This window comes from Vicugna pacos, chromosome 11, assembly GCF_048564905.1.
Source record: "Vicugna pacos chromosome 11, VicPac4, whole genome shotgun sequence".
Lineage (NCBI taxonomy): Eukaryota > Metazoa > Chordata > Mammalia > Artiodactyla > Camelidae > Vicugna > Vicugna pacos.
The window spans coordinates 23,045,285-23,067,553 of record NC_132997.1 but is presented as its reverse complement, the minus strand read 5'-3'; the positions used below and the strand labels follow the sequence as shown (position 1 = coordinate 23,067,553).

Below are 22,269 nucleotides of genomic sequence, written 5' to 3'. Positions count from 1 at the left end.
GGCTGGCCCGCTGTTTCCTACTGGGTGCAGTGCCTCTTCCTCCTCCTCTTCCTCCCTGAGACAAACAGGTAACACCTTCTTTTTTTCACCTGTGAGGGGCAAACCAGCCCCAGAGTCAAGGCTGGCCTCCCAGACACCCCAAGGTCAGGCCTGGCAAGGACAGCTTCCCAGCAGACACTGGGCCTCCACTTAGCAGCCGCTTCCTCGACTTGGCAGCTGGTGGAGAAGCTGGGCTGAGGCCAACTCTCTGAGGGGAGGGGGCCTGGGGAGCCCCCTGACCTCCAGGGCAGACAAATCTCAAGGGCCCTGGGGCAGAGCTCTGGGACATCCCCCAGGGCCACAGGCTGGACTGAGAGGCCAAGAGGAAGGCCAGGCTGGGGAGCTGCCCCTTGTCCTCACTGGACCCATCCCCTGGCCTTGGGGCCTCCCTAATAGGAGTCGTCTCTCTGAGAACTGAGGCATCACTGGGTCCCAGGCTCCGTGCAGTGCACTTTTGACCCTGGGGAGGAGAGGGGCTGTCCAGCCCGGAAGGAAGGCAAACCCTGATGTCCTGGATAGAGAATAAAGTGTTTGGTCCTGAACAGGCTACTGTCTGCTTAGTAGTGCCTTAGAAGTTCCTCAAAATCAACATCTGTTGGGCTGTCTTTATCACTGACTCCTAGCTGGGGGCCTTGGTCACGCGTCTGGGCATCTTGGCCAGCATCAGACTCACAAGGACTTGAGTCCAAATGGGGTGCACTGTGACTGGTGGGTGCCCTGTGACTGGTGGGTGCCTGCACACCCAACTCCTCTTTCAGGTCCAGGAATTGTTTCTGCACCAGCTGGTAGAAGAGATGTGGACAGTGACTGGCCTTGCATACATGGGTGAGGGGAGAAGGAGGACTGGGCAGGGGAACGATGGCATTGGGGAGCAAGAGAGGGGGTGTCACCAGGACTGCAGTCAAAGTACAGACACTAGAGCACTCCTGCTGTCCTCCTGGGCCTGATTCCCAGCTGTGTGTCCTTCCTGTCCCTCTGGGCCCCCATCCTCTCCTTCCGATGGTCCTGCATCTCACCCAGTCCCTAGCAGGCCCTCCACAAGGCCTGGCCTTCCAGGCACGGGGGAATGAACAGAGCCATGAGGGCCTCCTGTTCTGTGGTCCCATCCATCCCCTGGCTGTCCTGGGTCCTTGCCTCCCTGGGTTACCTGGGTGTCTTATGCCTTCCCTCTTCTACCTGGGGTCCATCCCTCCCTTGTCTCCCTGAGTGTCCCTGCCTCCTCTGGCTCACCTCTTTAAGGTTGAGTCCTTCCTCTTGTTCCAACTCCTCAGCTAGGGCCAAGAGGTCCAGCTGTAGCCCTGGGGAAAGCAAGTCTGCCAGGAATCGAGGGTGTATGACTGCCTCTCCCTAAGAAGGAAGGAAGAGGCTGTGAGTATCCTTGGGCTTGAGTAAATTGTGAGCCATGAATACCTGAAGGGAAAGTGAAAAAGAGACCCACCCCATTGTGCTCCACAAGGTAGCTTGTTTTAAACCACTGAGGCAGTCAGCTACATACGTACACACACACACGCACGCACAGAGAAAGAGAGAGAACTCAGGGACAAGGATCAGAACTTAAGTCACAAAGGCCCGGGCAGAACCCCAGTCCTGGTGCTGAGAGTGCCAGTCCCTGGAATCTTGCAGCCCCCAGGCTCCAGGCCCAGCCCACCTTGGTGACGCAGGCTTCCTGGGAGCACAGCTTGTCAGTGTAGCTCAGGAGATCCGGGTCCCTGTAAGTCCCATTCTCTTCCTGCTTCAGTTCATTTCTGTCCTCTTGGAATTCTGCATCTAGCTCCTCAGTGGCTGAGGAGGCAGGCCCCACCAGCTCCTCCATGGTGTCCACATACTGTTTCACAGCCTCAGGGGGAATCTCCTTAGGTGCCATGTTCTCCCAGGGACACTGGGATCTGTGTAGCTTCCTGGGCACACACACTGGCAGAAAGCAGGAGGAGAAATAAAGGTGAGGGGCTCCTGCATCCAGCTTCTGACCATGCAGCACACATGTTGGTTCAGACAGTGTTTGGACATGGACATGGGTGTGGCTGGATTCAAAACTGCCTGCATTTTCACCCACAGTGATGGGGAATGAGGAGAGAGAGATAAGGGGAGCTTCTAAGAGAGTCACATGTGAGAAAGTGTGGAACCTCCAATTTTCCAAGTGTCTCCCCATCCAGCCTGCTTCTAAGGCAGACTTTATGTGGTGTCCTTAGACAGGGAGGTCAGTGTTTTGTAACTGACCAAATTAATACCCCAGGGTGACAAAGGACAGCTGAGACCCCTTGATGGCTGTTGAGGTTGAAAGACCAATGACCCCCTTGAGGGAACAGGACTGATGTGGGGACAGTGGCTGTCCCTAAGCCCCTGTTACCTTTGCATTCAGCTCCATTGTGCACGTGGGTACCTGGCTGAGGGCCAACTTTTGGGGCTGGGGCCCCCGAGGTTCCAACTTTGGTGGGGCTGGAGGAGGCAGGCCTTCACCCCATTTATCCACTGCACCTCCTGAACCTTCATCTCCTCCTTCACCTCAAACTCCATGAAACTGATGGGTGAGGGAGGCACAGGCCATGCTGTGAAAAAGGCTTGGGCTCTGAAGCCCACCAAGGGAGCAGAGATGGAGGCATCAGAAGAGGTGGTGCTGGGGACAGTAAAGGCCTGTGAGGTACTTTCCCCAGCAGGGAGCTGCTCCTGGGGCAGATACCAGGTGTGGGGCCACCCCTGCCTCCTAGTACTGGATGATGTTTGGTAGCATACACCCAGGTCACTGAATTCAAATGGGCCTGCATGGAAGGCCTGCAGAGGAGACCAGGATGGAGTCACATGGATTGTACTAAGAACACTACCTGGATGTGACATCTTGTGTGACTGTGACTCCTGGGAAAATGGGAGCCCTGGAGGGCAGGGCTGTTGTCTGCTGGGTGCATTAAATGATGGTTGTTCCTAGGAAAGCACCTGTCCCTAGAGGACCTTCCTATTTTAGGAATGAATGAGCCCAGCAAGCCCCAGCACACAGATCTGAGTGGGCCTGGGACCCCACTTCTCCCTCCCAGGGGTCCCTGCTCTCACTCTCCTAGGACAAGGACCGCTAATGGAATCATAAGTCCCCTTTCAAATGGGAAAACAGTTCCACCCAAGGCCAAAGTCCCAGTGACACAGGAAGTAGAGGCTTCATCATGGGCAGGAGGACAGTGACCATTTAGCACAACCACATCCCCTCCAGCTGACCTTTCCAGGGGCCAGGTCCCCAGAAAGCACTTTCCATGAAGGGCCCCCTCTGTTCCTACCCTCCTAGGGCCTAATCCTCCCTTGACCCCAGTGTGCAGATGGGCAAACTGAGGCTCAGAGAGGTGGAGTGACAATCCCACATGTGACTGCTAGTAAGTTGCTAAGTCACCAATGTCCCATGAGGACAGAGTGCTCACCTTTGGAACAGAAGGCCCAGCACCTGCTGGGAGTGGTGAAAGCTCTATAGTTGCCCAGGAATGTGTGCAGGTAGGAGGGGTTGCTGCCCAGGATGGCAGGCACCAGGTTCATCACCAGCTTCTCCAGCCTGTGTTTGTGGAGGCTCTACACCCTGTAGGTCTCATTCCTGGTCCCTAATTGGTCCATCTCCCCTCTGGGGTGGAAGAAGGAGAGAGATGAGTCAGAGGCAGCACCGAGGACCCCAAGGGGGTTGGGCTGGAGCTGAGACCAAATGCTCAAGCCTCAAGATCTTGTGCCAGAGGTGGAAGAGGGGAGCCCTGAGCAGATTCAGGGTTCTTGGCATCACCAGTACAAGGGCGGAGGGTGATGATTAGATACATTAGTGTCTCAGATCATTGTGTCAGCACAGCGGTGACAGCACCTCCCTGATGAACTACCTCACCCCTGAGACTGCTGTCACATATCCCATTCTAGAGATGAGAGGACAGAGGCTCATCCCGGTGTGGGAGGATTCAGGATCGTCAGGACATGTGGGGATGGAGGAGAAACAGGGCAGTCTGTAGAAAAATGCAGAAACACCCTTGACTTAACATGAACTGAAATTCTGTCCAAGTTTCTTTTTGAGATTCTGACTTCTATGTGGGCATTGACTTTGCATCTGGCCAAGGCAGGGCCTGGGCTGTGAGGGCGGGTAGGAGAGATGGGGAATCAGATTCCTTTGCCAGCAGGTCTCTAAGAGGGAGCCCAGGGGAGGAGCAGGGCAGCTCTGGGACCCGGGGCTTCCTGGGTGTGGAGTCTCCTCGCTGGCACTCACCCTGAGCCTGTTCTGGGCTCTGTTGGTGTTGTGGGGCACCTGCCCTTCCTGCAAGGAGATGGAGTGGGGGCCTTCATGGACCAGGTCCTGTCCCATCTCCTGTGTGGAGTCCTGCAAACACAGTGCCCAGCAGCCAGGCAGAAACCTCAGAGCCCTGTCTGGTTGTCCTGACTGGTTCTCAGACCCATAAGACAGCTCCAGTCTCGACACGCACACACCACTCTCTGCACAGACTTCCATCAGGGACAAAAAAGCTGACAACCTGAGGGGCTTGGATTCCCACTGGCACAGATTAGAGGCCCCTCAGGATTCCTCTTTCCCCTCTGCCAGCCTTGTCCTCAGATGTGGCCATGATGGGACCACCAGGTTACTACATGTTCAATGACCCATTCCTCCCCAGACGGGACATCTCCCCTCAAGTCCTCCTTTCCCCACATGAAGTTGAGGGGATGTGGGTCTGCCCAGGGAGGGCTCCCAGAGGAGGCCAGCCTCCTCCAGGCCACCCTGTGTTACCTTAGGTGTCCTCCTCATAATAGACCTGTAGTGTTGGGGTTGAGGGTTCAAACAATGCCTACGGCCTCTCAGAAACCTCTCACTCTAGGGTTTCCTGGAGGAGAAGCCCTGGGAGTTTGTGAAACAGAAAGAGAACATGTTTCTCTATGAACTGTCTCCAGCGAAGTGAGTTGGCTCAGGGGCCATAACTAGAATGTGGGTGCCTGGTAACCAGGTTCCATTTCTGTTGGGGTCTGTTGTCAAGGAAGTGACATCACTTCCTGGGGTCCACTTCCTTGAACCCTCTCCTCAGACAACACATCCACACACAGCCCTCTGGGCTGCTTCCTGCTCACCCCCTTCTCCACACAGACCCACCTCTTCCACAGTTACAGCAGCCGTGCCCTCTCCACGGCTCCCGGGGAGGCTCTGTGTGCAGCTGTGAGGAGACGACCTGGCTTCCAGACTCAACTCCTCATTCTTACCTGTTGTCCATCTTGTATTTATCCTGCTGTTTCTCCAGGATGGTCTCCCCACCTGCACAGTGGGGCTGATTCTAGCTCATATTTATAGGGACGTCCTCAGGCGCATGTGGGATAAGACCTGAGAAGTGTGGGAGTGGTGTCACTTGTAGGTGATGCCTCTGACCCCATGATTTTTTGTCTTATTACCACCTGCACATCTGTTCCTCTCCTGATCCCACCCCATAGTCCTTATTTAATGTCACTGTGCATGTGTGTCTGTGTGTGTGTGTTTGTGTGTGTGTGCTTGTGCACACGTGTAAGCCATAGCTCACTCTCTGTGTGGCCAGCAGGAAACTGCCCTCACATGGGAGGGTTGAGCAAGAGCTTCCTGAGGTCTGAGGGTTTCTAATTTCCAAAGCAAACCTGGTGAAAGGCGTTCAAGCCTTGGCCAGCAGGTCAGAGCACCAAGACCCCAGGCCATTCAGGCAGCAGGGGCTGGAGCTGGGATCACAGACTCACACAGTCTGGTTCCACTGTCCACACTCAGCACCACAGTGCTGGGGGCAGGGAGACTGTCCTCTTCATGGGCACACAGCCTGGCAGGGTCATCTCTGGCTGGACACACAGTGGTCCAGGGACAGACGGGCAGTTGAAGGGTTGCTGTCACCAAAGAGATTTGAGTCTCATTTGGTGCTGCCTCTGTGTTCCTGTACTCACATGCCTCTCCCCAAGTTCCAACCCCAGTATAAACAGTCACCTTCCCCAGGAACAACAGGATTTTTATCCGCTGGAGTAAGAAGACCCTCAGTCTCAGTGGAAATTCCCTGGTAATCAGTTTCTCCCAGTGATTTCATGAGGAAAGTGTATCAGATTTGATCTAATCTCATAAGTGTCCAAAGTTCCATTGGCCCTAAGCTGCCTTCTGGAACTCTTTTCCCACCCATTCCCCTGTCCATGCAACAGCGCCGTCTCCCCACCTGCTCAAACTAGAATAACATTATGTCTTAAAGAATCAATATACTTACCCTAATTAAAAAATACTTTATTGCTAAAAATGCCAAAACAATTACCATAGTAACATCAAAGTTCACTGATCACAGATCACCATGACAATTACAATAATGTTGTAAGAGTTTGAAATATTGTGAGAATCACACAAATGTGAAACAGACGTGAAGGGAGCAAATGCTGTTGGAAAAAATGGTGCCCACAGACTTGTTTGACATGGTTGTCACAAACGTTTAATTTGTAAAACAACACAGTATCTTCAAATAACAATACAGGAAATTAAAATAAATTGAGATCTGCTTCTACTGTGTTATCAACTGTAGTCACCATGTTATTCATTAGATTCTGGGACCTTATTCACCTTATAACTGAAGGCTTGTACTCTTTTACCAATCTCTCCCTATGCCCCTGGAACCCACCGTTCAAATCTCCTGTTCACTTTTTTTTTAATGGGTTGTTATTGCAATTCATTATCGTTGCATAAAGTCCACCCCAAAACTTAGTGGCTTAAACAGCAACAAAGATGTCCTTTGCTCATGAGTCTTCAGTTGGAGCAGGACTTGGCCTCAGCTGGGATGCTTCAGGTTTGGGATCTGAACTAGCTGGAGCATGGCTGCCTACAGCATGATGGTCTCAGGGTGGTCAGACTTCTTACATAGCAACCAGTGCCCCCGCAGGGAACACTGCCAGAGATCTTTGTGTGTGGGGCGGGGGAGCTGCAAGGCTTCTTCTGATCTAATCGTGCATGTTCCAGCCTTGTCTATTCATCAAGTCTGTGAGGCCAACCGAGATTTAAGGGAAGGGAAATTAGAGTCCACCCTCCAGTGAGAGGACTAGCAAGCAATTTGTAGTCATTTTTCATCTCCTGCGCTTGTCCACTTTATCCTTATTGATTTACAGAATTTATATAATCTGTGTTTATCTAATCTCAGTTCCATGGTTTGGAATGACATCTCCCATCGTGGCTTTCTCTTGCTTCCTTTATGTCTTTTCCCCCTTAGTGACTAGTGCTTTTTGAGTCTTGTTGAAGAAGGTTTTCTCTCCCTCAAGGTCATGAAAATATTCTCTTAAAAACTTTCTAGTTTTTTAAGCTTCTGGGTCCGTGGCAGCCGCGTTAGCCCCGCCCGGGGAGCGGAGAGCGAGGGGAAGCAGAGACCTAGGAGGGTCCAAGGGGCAGCTGCGGCCCCCGCCGAGCCGCCTGTGCAGGCCAAGGGCGGTCGGACTCCCGCGGCGGGAGGAGCTCTATCCCCCGACGTAGTGGGGCGCTCCTTTCCTTACCCTTTCGGAGCTCCTCCCGCTCCCTCTTCGGACCCAAACTTCATCGCGGGCGCCTGGCCCTGGCGGCGGGTAGCCTGCCTGGTGCAGCCCGGAGGCCTGGGGTGGGGACCTCGGGATGCGGGCTGGGGGCTCCGAGGAGGCAGCGGGGGCTGGCCGTGCCCGGGGAACGGAGGGCGGTGGCCAGGCCCGGGTTCCGGCGGCTCCGCTCCTTGGGGGCCCTGGGGCTCCACTTTTGGGGAGGGAGCACTGTGAGGGCGCGTCGGGGAGCAGGCTGGCCGGCAGGATGTTGGGGTTCCGGGCCCTGTGGTTTCCATCCGGGGCTCCGGCGCGGCCGAGTCTGAGGGAGGAGGGACCCTGTGCCTCGGGATGCGCCCAGGCCAGGGTGTGGGCCGGGTGGGAATGCGGGACTCTGCCTTCCCAGCCTCCGCGGGCCATTGGGAAACGGGCGCTGGGCTTGGGACGGGACGACACCCTAGGTCCTGTCTGCCTTGGGGATGGGGCCAGTGGACTTTTCCTCCAGCTCCCCTCCTTCCTTCTTAAGGATGAATTTTTAGGAGAATTGTTACTGTCTTTTTTAATGTCATGCCTATGAGTTAGGCGCTGGCGCTTGTCTAAATCCAAGCAACTTTAAATCTTAAGGGATCCAAACTATTAGTACAGACAGTGCGATGTGCCAGAGAGGTTTGCACATATAAAATCCATATCTTGCCCCTGTATTTTTTTGCACCTTGCAGGTGAGTGAAAGCGGCGTGCAAAGTCCTGTGAGAGTTCTTTTGGATTTCTGACGGTGGGTGTTAGATCCTAGTGAAAATAAGGGCGAGGGCGAATGGCTTAGTGTTCCTTATCAAGTGACACCTGGGCTCTGACTACTTTGAGAATGCTATTCATAGGGATTATTCAGATAGTTTAGTGGCGGCTAAACTTGATTTTAGAGCATTTTTCAGCAGGGTGATTCCTCCCCCTTCGCTGTGAAATTGCCCAAATGAGATTCCGGTGTTGCAACTTCGGTCCGTGTTTTGTCTGGGGAGACTGGGAACTGAGACTTTCAAAGTCAAGTGCTCACAGCCCGCTTCTGAATCCGCAAAGCTTGAAAGATTTGGTTGTCCGGTGTAGTGGTTTCCTTTGTTTCCTGTTCCTTCTGGGAGGGAGCATTGCCTCCTCCTTTGTATCTTCCAGACATCTGTGGCCTCCCCCACCCCGCCCCCAGTTTGTGAGCAGTGAATGAAGAGAGGCGGGCCTGCTGGTATGCAGAGGTCTGCAAAAGGAAATCCAGGAGTGGTTCTGGTGAAATGAGAGCTTTGTGTCATGAATAGCCATGGCTCAAACTAGACAGCAACTTAAAGTGATGGCTGTCCTTTGATAAAGCCTGGGCTGATGTTTTTCAGATAGCTGAGTTATAAAGTAGTTTGTCTGGAACCTGGGAAGCCATTTCATTATTGCCATTTGGTGTACGTTCAGTACCTTCCAGTATCACTGATGTTAACTTGTCTTCGTCCTAAGAAATATTAGTCACAGCTTGAAGTGTTATTTACATAATGTTGCTGCTTGGTTATCTGCTCAATCAGTGATGCAAACTTCTTCAAACTTCTACTTTGGAGGCTTTTCTTCCTGGTCTGACCTAAGGCAGCTGCTGCATTTATTTTACTTTTACATTTAAACCCACAAAAATCTCTGGATTAAAAACAAAGGTGCCTTTAAAGTTTGAGAATCTTCTTTGACAAAATTTGATTAATTTGCACACAGTATTCATTACTTTGACCTTGTCTTTTTCTGAAGGCCACATACAAGGCACTAAAGTAATTGCAATAATAGTAACTTGAAAAACTTGGGAAAGACAATTCTATAGGATTAAAGGAATGCTGAGACTATTTAAGTCTGAAGTCCTTGAAGGGGAAATAAAAAACTGCACCAGGAAGTTTAGTGCAGCCTGTAACTAGAGGCCTTGTGGGGCTCTGGGCCTGAGATTCTCCTACAGGCTAGAATAGTCACTTCAAATAGCCTTCAGGAAAAACCAATTTTTAAAAATAAAGTGGCAAAAACCAACCAAACAAAAAATCCCAACATTTAGCAGTGTTCAGGTGTCAATAAGCAAGAGTTTTCTTTCTTTTGACGTGTCATTTGACTACTTCCTTTGCCAAGATAATTGTGTAGAAAAATGTAGATTCCAATATTAAAATTTAAACTGAATTGAGCTTCCTACTCTTAATAGTGATGACTGGAATAAAAATTATACATATAAAAAACTCTGGTTTTGTTTTGTTTTTTTTAATTCTGAAAGCTTTCTAGCTTCTTTCCTATTTAGGTCTTTAATCTGCCTGGAATTTATTTTGGTGTGTGGTGTGAAGAGTAGTCTTTTTCCTGTGTGAATATTTAAGTACTATTTATTAAGAAGAATGTTGTTTCCCTACTGTCCTGCTGTGGCATTTCTGTCAGATAACAAATGTTGGTGTATGTCAGTGTCCTTTTTGATCTCTCTGTTCTGTTCCATTCTGTCTTTCTATCCTTAGATCAGTAGCATGCTGTCTGAATGTCTATTGCATTATAATAGGTGTTATTATCTAGTAGATTAGGTTTTCCCATCTCATTCTTTAAGAGTGTCTTGGCAATCTCGGCACTACACTCCCTACAAATTTTAGAATCTTTTGACATCTTCTACCAAAATCTCTGTTTGGATTTTGACTGGGATTGATATCTATACTATACTTACTTTTCCAGTGTTTATTCATCACATATCTTTCCATCTACTTCGGTGTACTTTGATACTTGCCAATAAAGGCTAATTTAAGATTTTCTTCCTGCACACTTTCAATCCATACAGTCCATACATTGTTCATAGTTGTTGACACCAGTGTAAATGCTATTTCTTTTCCTCTTTCAACCCATTACATTGTGATGAATATCACTGATTGATTTTCCAGTGTTAAACTGCTTTTGTGCCTAGAATAGACTGGTTTGCTCATAGTGTATTATTCTCTTTACATACTATTGGATTTGGTTGGCCGCTGTTACGTTTACAGTTTTGGCGTTTACTTCCTTGAAGACTATTGGCTTGTAATTTTTATTTCTCTCTCTTTGTGAAGTTTTAGTATTAAGGCTACGCTGGCTTTGTGACCAAGCTGGGGTTTGCTTCCTCTTTTTCTACTCTGCAGGAGTTCCTGTACTGTTGATATTATTTCTTCCTTAAATGTTTGGTAAACTTCATCAGTGAAGTCATTGGACCTGGAAGATGTGTATTTCTTTAATGATTATAGGACTATTTAGATTCTACATTTCTTTTCATACAAATTTTGGTAATTGTAATTTTGAGAGAAATATATCCATGTCATCTGAATTTTTAAATACTGTTCATAGTATTTTCTCATTATTTCCCGTATCTATAGGATTCTTAATTAATTTCTCTTTTTTAAAATCTTGGGGGTTTTTTTGTTTTCTTTCTCTCTTTCTCAGTTTTTTGATCAGTCTTGCCACCCAGGGATTTACAACTTTATTAGTCATTTCAAAGAATCTTGTTTTTTCTTTTCTTTTGATCTCTCCATTGTATGTATTACATTATTTCATATGTTATTAATTTCCACTCATATTATTTTCTTTATTCTATGTTTTTGTGTTATTTTACTTTTCTTTTTCTAATGTCTAAAATGGATGCTTTCTCATTAGTTTGCTGCATTTCTTACTTCAAGACTATTAGTCTACTTTGAAGCACAAACTTTGACATGTAACACTGAAATTTTCTTTATTGACAGATAGTTGATTTCTAATGGTTCAGGTATGTAGCAAAGTGACACCGTTATACATATATAAACATATATTTTAGATTATTTTTCATTATAGGTTATTACAAGTTATTGAATGTAGTTCCTCGTGCCATACAGTAGGTTCCTATTATTTATCTATTTTATATATAGTAGTGTGTATCTGTTAATCCCAAATACCAGATTCATCCCTCCTCACGCCGCTTTCCTCTTTGGTGACTTTAATTTTGTTTTCTATGTCTGTGGGTCTATTTCTGTTTTATAAATACATTCACTTGTGTCACTTTTTTAGATTCCACATGTAAGTGATATCACATGATATTACTTTTTCTCTGTCTGGCTTACTTCATGTAGGATAATCATCTCTAGGCCCATCCGTGTAGCTTCAAATGGCATTAATTCATACAGTATTCCACACATATTTACCACATCTTCTTTATACATTCATCTGTCAATGGACATTTAGGTTGCTTCCATGTGTTGGCTGTTGCAAATAATGCTGCTATATGTGTCTTTTTGAGAGTTTTCTCTAGATATGTGCCCAGGAGAGGGATTCCTCAATCATATGGTAACACTATTTTTAGTTTTTAAAAGAAGCTCCATACTGTTCTTCATAGTGGCTGCACCAATTTTATTTATGGAATTTTTGTTATTATTATGTTCTAAAGAGTTACTAAGTTCCATTTGGTATTTCCTTTTTGTCCACTGGGTTGTTTAAGAATGTATTTCTCCATTTTCAAATATATAGGGATTTTCTCATTATCTTTTCATCATGTCTTGCCATTATTGATTTGCATTGTTGTAAATCATGTTTACTACTATTTCAATTAAGCATGGTCTTTTTGTAAATGTTTCAAATAGGCCTGAAAAGAATGTGTATTCTGTACTCATTGGGTGCAAGTTGTAGGTGTGTCATTAGGTCAAATGTGTTAATAGCTATATTGATCAAATTGTCTATTTCTTCACTGACTTTAACTGCTTTTGACTGCTTTTTCTATCTATTCCTGAGAGACTTGTGTTAAATCCTTCCATTGATATTTTGGTCTTTACATAGCTGTAGTTTTGAGTTTTATATATTTTGAGATTACTTTCTTAAGTACATATCAACCTTAAATTGTTACATCTCCTTGGTAAGTTGAACTTTGTATTATCTTGTAATAACCCTCTTAATCTCTAGTAATAGTTTTTTACTTTAAAATATATTTTGTCTGATATTAACATACCCACACTAGCTCTTTTTGGGTTAGTGTTCACACAGCATATTACTTTTATTCCTTTTATTTACAGTCTTTCTGTATCTTTATGTTTTAGATGTGACCTTTGTAAAGAAACAGTTGAATGTTTTAAAAGTCCAATTTACTACTACTTTCCATTTAACTAAAGCATTTAATTATTTTACATTTGATATAGTTATTAATGTGTCCATGTAATAAATAACATCTTATTTTTTTCTTTCTATCATCATCCTCTTTTGTCTTTCTTTTTCTTTCCTTTCCTTTCTTGCTTCCTTGGGTTTGTTTATATCTATCTCTACATTTTCCTCCCTGAATTTTCTTCACTGCCCCTCTTTGTGTCTGTCGGTTGTTTTCACCTAAATTACAATATGCATTCTTAATTTACCAATTCTACAATTAACCGATATTTTTACTATGTTCCTGGACAACACATAAGCTGCCTTGTATTTTCATTCTTTTACTTTTACTTTACTTCACAGCCATCACTGGTGTGGACAGTGCTCATTTATATCTACCAACCTATTAAATGCCCTTTCCTTTCCATTCCTTCTTGTGTCTCAGTCCTTCCTCCTGGGATCACTTTCCTTTTGCATGAAATACCTCCTTTAGCATTTCCTTTAGTGCAAACCTGCTTCTCAATAAATTCTTTGAGTTTTGATTGCCTGAAAATCAATATTTCACCGTCTTTCTCAAAAGATATTTTACCCCAGTCTGGAATTCTGGGTCAGGAATGTTCTTTAGTACATCAGAGTTTCATACCACTATTTCCTGCCCTGTGTGTGTGTGTGTGTGTGTGTACACACGCATGCATCACACTGAAGTCAACTGTCAGTCTAAGGAGTCTGTTATCTTCTCCGTCTTCTTTAAAGAATTTTCTCTGTCTTAGTTTTCTATTGTTGCTCTACATTATATCAATATGTGGGCTTTTCATTGACTATGTGATTGACCAGAACTTCCAAGTGCTTAGTGATGGGTTTTTGCAGTTGCAGAGGCCTGGGGGATAGGATGAGGCACAGAGATGCATAGAATTTGTAGAAATTTAAACTGGGATTTCCACATCTTTGAGCCTCAGATGTTGGTTCTGTGAAAGAGGTTTGGTGATATTTACTTGAAATTTATGTGTTTATTCTGTAAACTCGGAGTGTCCACTTGGTGCCAGATACTAACCTGGAGAGTATGAACACAAAGTTAAGCCTCTGTTTGTGAGACTCTTCCAGCAAGTTGAGTTTCGGTAGACTTGTTAACAGACATGTGCAGAGGGGAGTGTTATAGCCAAAGGCAGTACAGGATGGTGGGTTCTATGAGCTGTCCGGGGTGTGGGTCACAAAGACTTTTTGGTTGGTTGGGCTTGAATTTATCTTAGAGGTTGAGTAAATTTTCACTGGACAACTCAGGAGAGAAGCCATTTGTAGGAGAAGAGCATGAGCCAGGGCTGAAAGGTGGGAAAGAGCATGGCTCTTTAGTGGTACTGAATTGTTTGGATGGGAGAGGGGAAGCCTTTCGGAAGGGTGCTGATTGGCTTAGTTTGGATGAGTGGACATCTCTAAACCAATCGTGTGTAGCCTGGGGCAGGCTCTTGCAAGACCTCCTTTACTGCTGCAGCCCTGAGTGTTAGCGTAGTTCCCAGGGGAGGAGGTGTTACTGGGTGCCAGTCCTGAAGGTGTTCACTGCAGCTTGAGCAGTCTGACCTTTGTTTGGCAGTCAGAGGAGCCAGTATAGGATTGATTTAATTTAATTAATTTTAATTAAATTTTTAATTGTGATAAAATACACATAACATAAAATTTGTCATTTTAACCATTTTTTAAGTGAACGACTCAACGGCCCTTAAGTATAGTCACACAGATGTTCAACCATCCATCTCCAGAGCTGTAAAAGCAAGTTTCTATTTGACTTATTTGTGGTAAATGATATAAGTTACTCAGCATGATTTTTTTTATTGTTTATCAATTCTTCCACTTTAGTTACACACCCTCTGCACCATTTTGTGCATTTGGATATTTTCTATTACAAGTTATATGGCAGAATTTTGTCTTTCAAATTTCTTATGAAATTACATAAAACAAAAAGAACAGATCTTGGGTCAACAGCTAATTTATCATTTTTGTCAATCTCTCAGGGGATTCCCAGGGAATATATAACGATGGACTAGACTAAGAACTTGCTGTGTTGCATATGAATACGGAGGGGATCCAACTACTCATTGAAAACATCTGGAATGCGACCTGTGCCCTGAAAGGTACAAAACTGGTATAGTTGATATTTATCTGGCATGTATAATTTTCATAGTTTGATTAATTAGTGATAAAATACACATTGGTTTGGTGAATAATGTTGCTGTCACTTTCAACCTTAGTTGTACAATTACTTAATCTAATAATACATAGTGTGTTCACATGAAGAGATAAAGCAAGGTAGGTGCAGTCCTTTTATCTATATTCTAACTGGTATTCCAGGAGGCCATCAGCATGAGTTTTAATTCAAAATATCTGTGTTACCTAATCATATTAGATACTGAAATACTATTTAGATGATTCTGTTAGATGTTTCATATTTACATACATTAAACAGCATTTTATGATTAAATGTAACAAAGTTAAACAAAATTAATTTTTGAATAAATTTTGAGTAAAATAGACATTACAGAATTATACATTGACCCAGAACTTTTATAAACTTCCTTAACTGAATCTCTGTACGCATTAAACCACCACACCCCATTTTCCCTTCCCTCCCAACCCTGGCTCTTTACAGCCTCCATTCTACTTTCCATCCCTATGAATCTGACTACTGTAGGAACCGCATATGCATGGAATCGTAGAGTGTTTTTTTTTTTTGACCTATTAATCCTCCAAGACTTACGTCCTTAAGATTCATCCATGTTGTAGCAGGTCAGAATTTCCTTCCATTATGAGGTCAGATTGTACATATATACCACATTTTGTTTGTCTATTCATCTTTTTGATGGACGTTTGGGTAGCTTCTGCCTTTTGGCTATTGTGAATGTTGTGAACATGGGTGTACTAATATTTCTTTGAGATCCTGCTTTCAGTTATATTGGGTATATACCCAGAGGTGGAATTGCTAGATCATATGTAATTTTTAGTCTGTATATTACTAGTTATTTTTATTGTGATAGAATTCACAAATAGCATTGTATTAGTTTCAGGTGTACATCATCATGATTCAATATCTGTATACATTGTGAGATGATCACAATAATAAGTCTAGTTAACATTCACCACCATAGGTAGTTACACAATTTTTTTTTCATGTGTGGTGATACTATTTTTAGTTTCTTGAGGAATTGATAAGCTGTTTTCCATAGCAACTGCACCATTGTATATTCCTACCAACAGTACGTAAAGTTTCCAATTTTTTCACATATTTGCCAACATTTGTTTAAAAAAATTTTTTTAGATCCTAATAGTTGTGAGGTGGTATGTCACATGATGGTTTTAATTTGCATCCCCTAATAACTAAAGATGCTGAGCTTCTATTTATATGCTTTTTGGCTATTTAAGTATCTTTTTTGAAGAAATATCTTTTAAAATCCTTCACCCATTTGTTTTAGTTGAAGGTTAGTTGATTTACAATGTTGTGTTCTGGTGTACAGCATAGTGATTCAATTATACATACATATAAATATATATTCTTTTTCATTATAGGTTGTTTCAAAATATTGAATGCAGTTTCCTGTGCTCTACAGTAGAAACTTGTTGTTTATTTTATATATAGTTGTCTTTATCTGTGAATCCAAAACTCCTAAATTATCCCTCTTCCCCTTCCCCTTTGGTAACTCTACGTTGGTTTTCCATGTCTATGAGTCTCTTTCTTCCTTGTTTTAATTTTAAAGATCCCACATGTAAGTGAAATCATATATTTATCTTTCTCTGCTTGACTTACTACACTTAGTATGATTACCTCTGGATCCATCCGTGTTGCTGCAAATGTCAACATTTCATTCTCGTTCTATGGCTGAGTAGTATCCATTGTATATACGTACCACACCTTTATCCATTCATCTTTTGATGGGAATTTGAGTTGCTTTCATGTCTTGGTTATTGTAAATAGTGCTACTGTGAACATTGGTGTGCATGTGTCTTTTTGTGTTAGAGTTTTCTCTGGATATATGCCCAGGAGTGGGATTGCTGGATCATATTTTTCATCCATTTTTAATTCACTTATTTTTTGTGTTGTTGAGTTGCAGTAAAGACTTTAAGCAGGATGTTATCATTTGACCTATGGTTTGGAAAGGACTGAGCTTGAAACTTTTGGAGTAACCAGGGCAAGAGTAGAGGAGGAGCAGAGCTGTCTGCAGCAGAGAGGATGTGCACTGCACATACAGGTGTTCTACACAAAGGCCCACCTGGCTTTCCTCTGGATCTTGGGTGGCCTTGGACAAGGAAGACCTAGGCCATTCCCTTAAAGTCTGGGCTCTGCCAAGATCCTCGCCTTGTTAACTTCCATGGAAGGCTCAAAGTAGTCCCAGGCCCATATGATATCCAGGGTTTTGGTCCTTCCAAGTGACCCAGGCAGAGAATGGTATATAATCAGGGCTATAGGATGTCTGCTCTTCTGCAGCAGTGGCCGGTGGGTGAGGTAGGCTCTAGAAATCACAGAAAGTGACACCATGTCGGGACACATAAAAGCAGACTCTTCTATTCCTGTTTTTGACAAGCAGATAGCTCAAAGTGTTGTAGAGTCAGACTGCCTGAGTTCAAATCCTACTTGGTCACTTCCTAGGTGGGCAACTTACATAACCTTCTATTACCTCAGTTTTCTCCTCTGTCAAATGAGAATAATTAGCATGTTTCCCCTATTAAGAATTAAGAGTAAACGCATTAATAATGTACATAAAGCATAAGAGGTGTGCCTAGTTCATAGAAAATTATGGCCAGTATTGTCATTTTCACTGAGATCAGGATCTACCCAGCTTCTGATCTAACTACTGCCCAGCTTCCCACAGCAATCCCCACCCAGGTTAAGGTGCCTGTATCTCCCAGCCAGGTCCTGTCTCCTGGGGTTCTCATGGCCATCATAACAGGGCCTGATCCCAAGCTGCCAGCATAGGTCAGCATTGCACCATGCTGTCACTGCTCAGAGCAGTAGGTCCAGCCTGAGAAGTCTGGGTCTGTGTACCTGGCAGGATCTCCTCTGGCCTGGCATGCTGGGCATGGGTGGCTGTTGTCTCTGCCAGTACAGCTCCTGGCATCCTCCTTCAGGAGGCTCCCAACCCTGTGGGACTCGTGTAGCTCTTTCTCTGCCCTTTGTGCAGCCTGGAGGCACTAGAAGATGGTCTTGACATGGTGCACAATCTCTTCATCTGTAAAATGGGAACAACTGTGCTGCATTGCAGGGCTTGGCTTAGGGTTGTAGGGTGGGGGTAGGAGATGTTTTAACAACTTCCACCATGGCCTTCTTTAGGGAGTGGGCTGGACTGGGAGGTGATGTCATTTGGTTGGGGTATGGGGAGTGTGTTAAGGGAATGGGGAAATGGGGAGTAGGGGGTTGTATTTCTGGACATGTGACCAACTGATGTAGAGTGTGGCCATGAGGATGGCTCCAGGCTGTGGCTGGCTGTGTGGTCCTGAAGACAGGGCTGATCTGGACATGAGTGCACCTCATTCTTGAAGAGGCTCAGTGCCTTTTCCTCTGTGTCCTGGAATGGCCCTCCCTTTCTCCTTCATCATCTTCTAACCCTGCTTGGGCTTCTCAGAAGTTCTTAACAGACTTCAAGGTAGCTCACTTTTTCTGGCCCATTTCAGCCCCCAACAGCAGTCTTAGCCCCATCTGGGGCTACCCAAATTCCTGCCATCATGGCCTGAACCTCACACCAGAAGAAGTATCTGTCCCACCATGGCCCTTAGCAAGGGACCAGGGACATGGTCCAGCTTCCAGTAAAGAGGAGTCCCAGCTCAGTGGTTCTAGTCCTGGAATCTCAAGGACTTCAGGGGTCTAGCTCTTGGCTTCCTCCCCTATAATTCCTGGAGGGCCCTGAACACTGGCCAACCCCACTTTAACCATCTGTGGTCACATATGTCCAATAGACGATGGCAGATGCAGGTCCCCCCCCCCCCCTTTAGAAGCTTAGGACCTGAAAAACCCTGCCAAATAACCACAGACTGGCAAAAGAACACTCTGTGACTCCAGTGATCAGGAAACTCACATTAAAACAACTTTGAGACATAATTGTTCACTTACCAAAATGAAAAACTTTAGAAATTAATAATGCCTAATGTTGGTGGAGATGCAGAGAAAGAAACAGTCATGATTTTCTCTTGGAAGTATTGGTTCTAAAAAACTGCTTTCAAAGATCATTTTGGAAATATGTATTAAAATATTTAAATTATGCATACCTTTCTAATCATTTTATCATAAAAATAATTGCATAAGACCCAAAATGCACATATAAGTACTTTTATAGTAGCGTAAAAAGTCCACTAGCAAGTGACTGGTTAGATATATAATTACATGTGTATAGGAGAGAAGTGCCATCAGAGGAAAAAAAAAAGATTTCAGAAAATAAATTCACAGCCAGGAAAGTGCTCACATTAAAATGTTCATTTATTTACTAATTAATTCATTAATTTAACTAACATTTATTGAACACTGAGATTTGTCAGGCATTGTTCTGGATACAGGAAGTAAAATCATAAATGAGATATACCCTATCTTTCTTTTCATGAGTCTTATCCCTCTATGGGGAGAAAGATAGTAAAAACATGAAAAAAATAATTTCATGTATGATCCTGTTGTCTGCTTGTATGTCAAAATTACAACTGAATAGAGAAAATGACAGGAAGAGAAACATCATAAGATAAACAGTCATTTCATGTTGGTGGTTAACAGTTAGCATTTGTGTTACTAATAACTGAAAAGTTTACTACAGGAGCTGAACCAGTAGAGGGTTGAACTGTCTCATGTGTCATGTGTCCAGGGCTGAAAATGCTGACTGCTGTCATCTGGCAGCACTGCCATCTGGGGTGAGTCTGTCAGTCTCTGCTTGGCTTTGCAAGGTCACATGGCAGCCTCTTCTGGATCTGCCATCCACATTCCAGGTCTGAAGGAATAACGGGGAAGTCGGAAGGGAAAAGTCTTTCTCCTGGGGTCTTTACCTTTTTATCATCCAGGATCAGAGCTTCAGCCAATGTAGTTGTGCAGAGAGGGCCACGTGGCAGCTTTTAGCTGCAGGAGGGCAGGGGAGAACATGGAGGTGGTGTCAAAAGCGATCGTCATTGTCTTCTCCACATTTTATGGCATTTTGTAAATCAAGGCATTAAAAAAGAGGTTTTATGTAGAGGAAACCAAGAGCTTTCTACATTTTAAGAAATAGGGCAGGGGTGGTGTACTGCATTCTCTCAAGGCCTGGCAGGTTGACAGAATCTGGCAGACAGAAGAAAAGTCACAGAGTCCTGGGTGACACTGATGTGCCTATTTTGTGGAGAGCAGTACATAGGGTTCAATGGTGGCAGTGGCGGTGGAAGGTCTCAGCAGAGCAGTAGCCCAGCCTCTTAGGTTATGACCCCGAATCCTCTTCAGGTGGAGCTAAACCTCCTGAGATTTGCCCCGTTTTCTTCTGAGAATGTGTCCCCTGATCAGGGGAGAGGAATCCCTTCTGCCCTTTTGAGAATAATAGCATTTCTTTACATTCTGTGTGGCTGGCCCTCTCAGGTGAGCAGTAGCCCAGTCTGTGACACGTGATCCCCAATAATCCTGATCATGTGGAGCCAAATCTTGAGAGGCCCCAGTTTTCTCATGAGACTAAGTCTCCAGACCATGGGAGGTAACTCCCTTTGGCACTCTTAGAATGAAAGCTTTTCTTTACTGTCTGTATTCCTTACCTACTCAGGCGAGGAGTACCCCAGCCTCTCTCAGGTGATCACAAGAATCCTCTTTAGGTGGGGCCAAGTCTCATGATAGTTGCCACTTTTCACATGGATTCTTGCTGCTCCTATATGGGAAAGCCATGTCCCTTATTGGAAATGAGGCCTGTCCTTTATTTGAAGGGAAGAACGGACTCCATCTTCAGATGGTGCCCTTTTTCACTCCCAAGACCAAGTCCTATCCTCTATAAGGATGAGTTTTGCACTCAGAGGAGCATGAATCCAGCTTCCCTTGGCTCAGTAAGTACATATCTCCTCACAGAAGCCTCAGCAATTTCACGAGGTTTGCCCCTTTCCTTGCTAGACCTAGTCCCCTGTTCAGGGGGCAGTAATCGCTCGGCCCTCTGGAGAATAAAAGCTTTTCTTTACTGTCTGTATATCTTCCCTTCTTGTGCGAGCTGTAGCCCAGCCTCTCTCAGGTGGTCGTCCTGAAACTTCTTAAGGTTGAACCATGTCTCGTGAGATTTTCCCCTTTACTTGCCAAATTCAGGCCTCTCCTCTGGTGTAAAATCATTTCCCTTATTGGAAATCAGGTCAGTTCTTTTTTTGAAGGGATGAAAGGGCTCCATCCCCAGATGGTGTTACTCATAGCTCTGGAGACAACACCTATCTTTGTAAGGATGCATTTTCTTCTTACATGATCATGAATCCAGTCTGACTCATCTCAGTGAGCACACATCCTCTCACAGAAGCCCCAGCTGTCTCAGGAGAGTTGCCCCTTTTCTTGAGAGCCTGAGTACCCTATTCAAACAAGAGAAATCCCTTTGGCTCTCCTGAATGTTAAAGCTTTTCTTTTCTGTCTGTATGCCTTCACTTCTCAGGCCAGCTGTAGCCCAGTTTCTCTCAGGTGATCACCCTGAATCCTCTTTAGTTGGAGTCAAATCTTGCAAGATTTGCACCTTTTCTCACAAGACTAAGTCCCTGGTTCAGGGGAGAAAAATTCCTATGACATTCCTGAGAATAAAAGCTGTTCTTTACTGTCTGTGTGGCTTCCCTTCTCAGGCCAGCAGTAGCGCAGGCTCCCATAGGTGGTCACCCCTCATCCTAATCAGGTGGTGTGAAATCTCACATGATTTGCCCCTCTTCTCACAAGTCTAATTCCTGTTCAGGGGAGAAGAGTCCTTTTAGCACTCCTGAGAAACAAACATATGGATCAATGGAACAGAATAGAGAGCCCAGAAATGAACCCACAGACTTTTGGTCAAATAATGTTTGACAAAGGAGGCAAGAACATTTAGTGGAATTAAGACAGTCTCTTCAGCAAAAGGTGTTGGGAAAACTGGACAGTGTCATGTAAATCAATGAAGTTAGAATACTCCCTCACACCATTCACAAAAATAAACTCAAAAGAGATTAAAGACTTAAACATAAGACAAGACACAATAAACTTCCTAGAAGAAAACTTAGGCAAAACATTATCTCACATTTATCTCAGCAATGTTCTCCTAGGGCACTCTACCCAAGCAAAAGAAATAAAAGCAAAAATAAACAAATGGGACCTAATTAAACTTACAAACTTTTGCACAGCAAAGGAAACCATAAACAAAACAAAATGATAACCAGAATGGGAGAAAATATTTGCAAAACATGAAAATGAAAAGGGCTTGATCTCCAGAATATATAAAAAGCTCATATGATTTAATAAGAAAAAAACCAAACAACCCAATTCAAAAATGGACAGAAGAACCAAACAAGCAATTCTCCAATGAAGGCATATGAATGATCAATAGGCACATGAAAAAAATGCTCAATATCAATAATTATCAGAGAAATGCAAATCAAAACTACCATGAGGTATCACCTCACACCGGTCAGAATGGCCATCTTTAAATAGTCCACAAATGATAAATGCTGGAGAAAAGGGAACCCTCCTACACTGTTGGGAATGCAGTTTGGTGCAGC

At 44.5% G+C, this 22,269-nt stretch overlaps 1 pseudogene; it reads left to right on the top strand.

The window, feature by feature from the left end:
• LOC102526939 (cyclic AMP-dependent transcription factor ATF-5 pseudogene) overlaps positions 1-22,269 on the top strand; it is an 82,080-nt pseudogene that overhangs the window by 14,114 nt on the left and 45,697 nt on the right.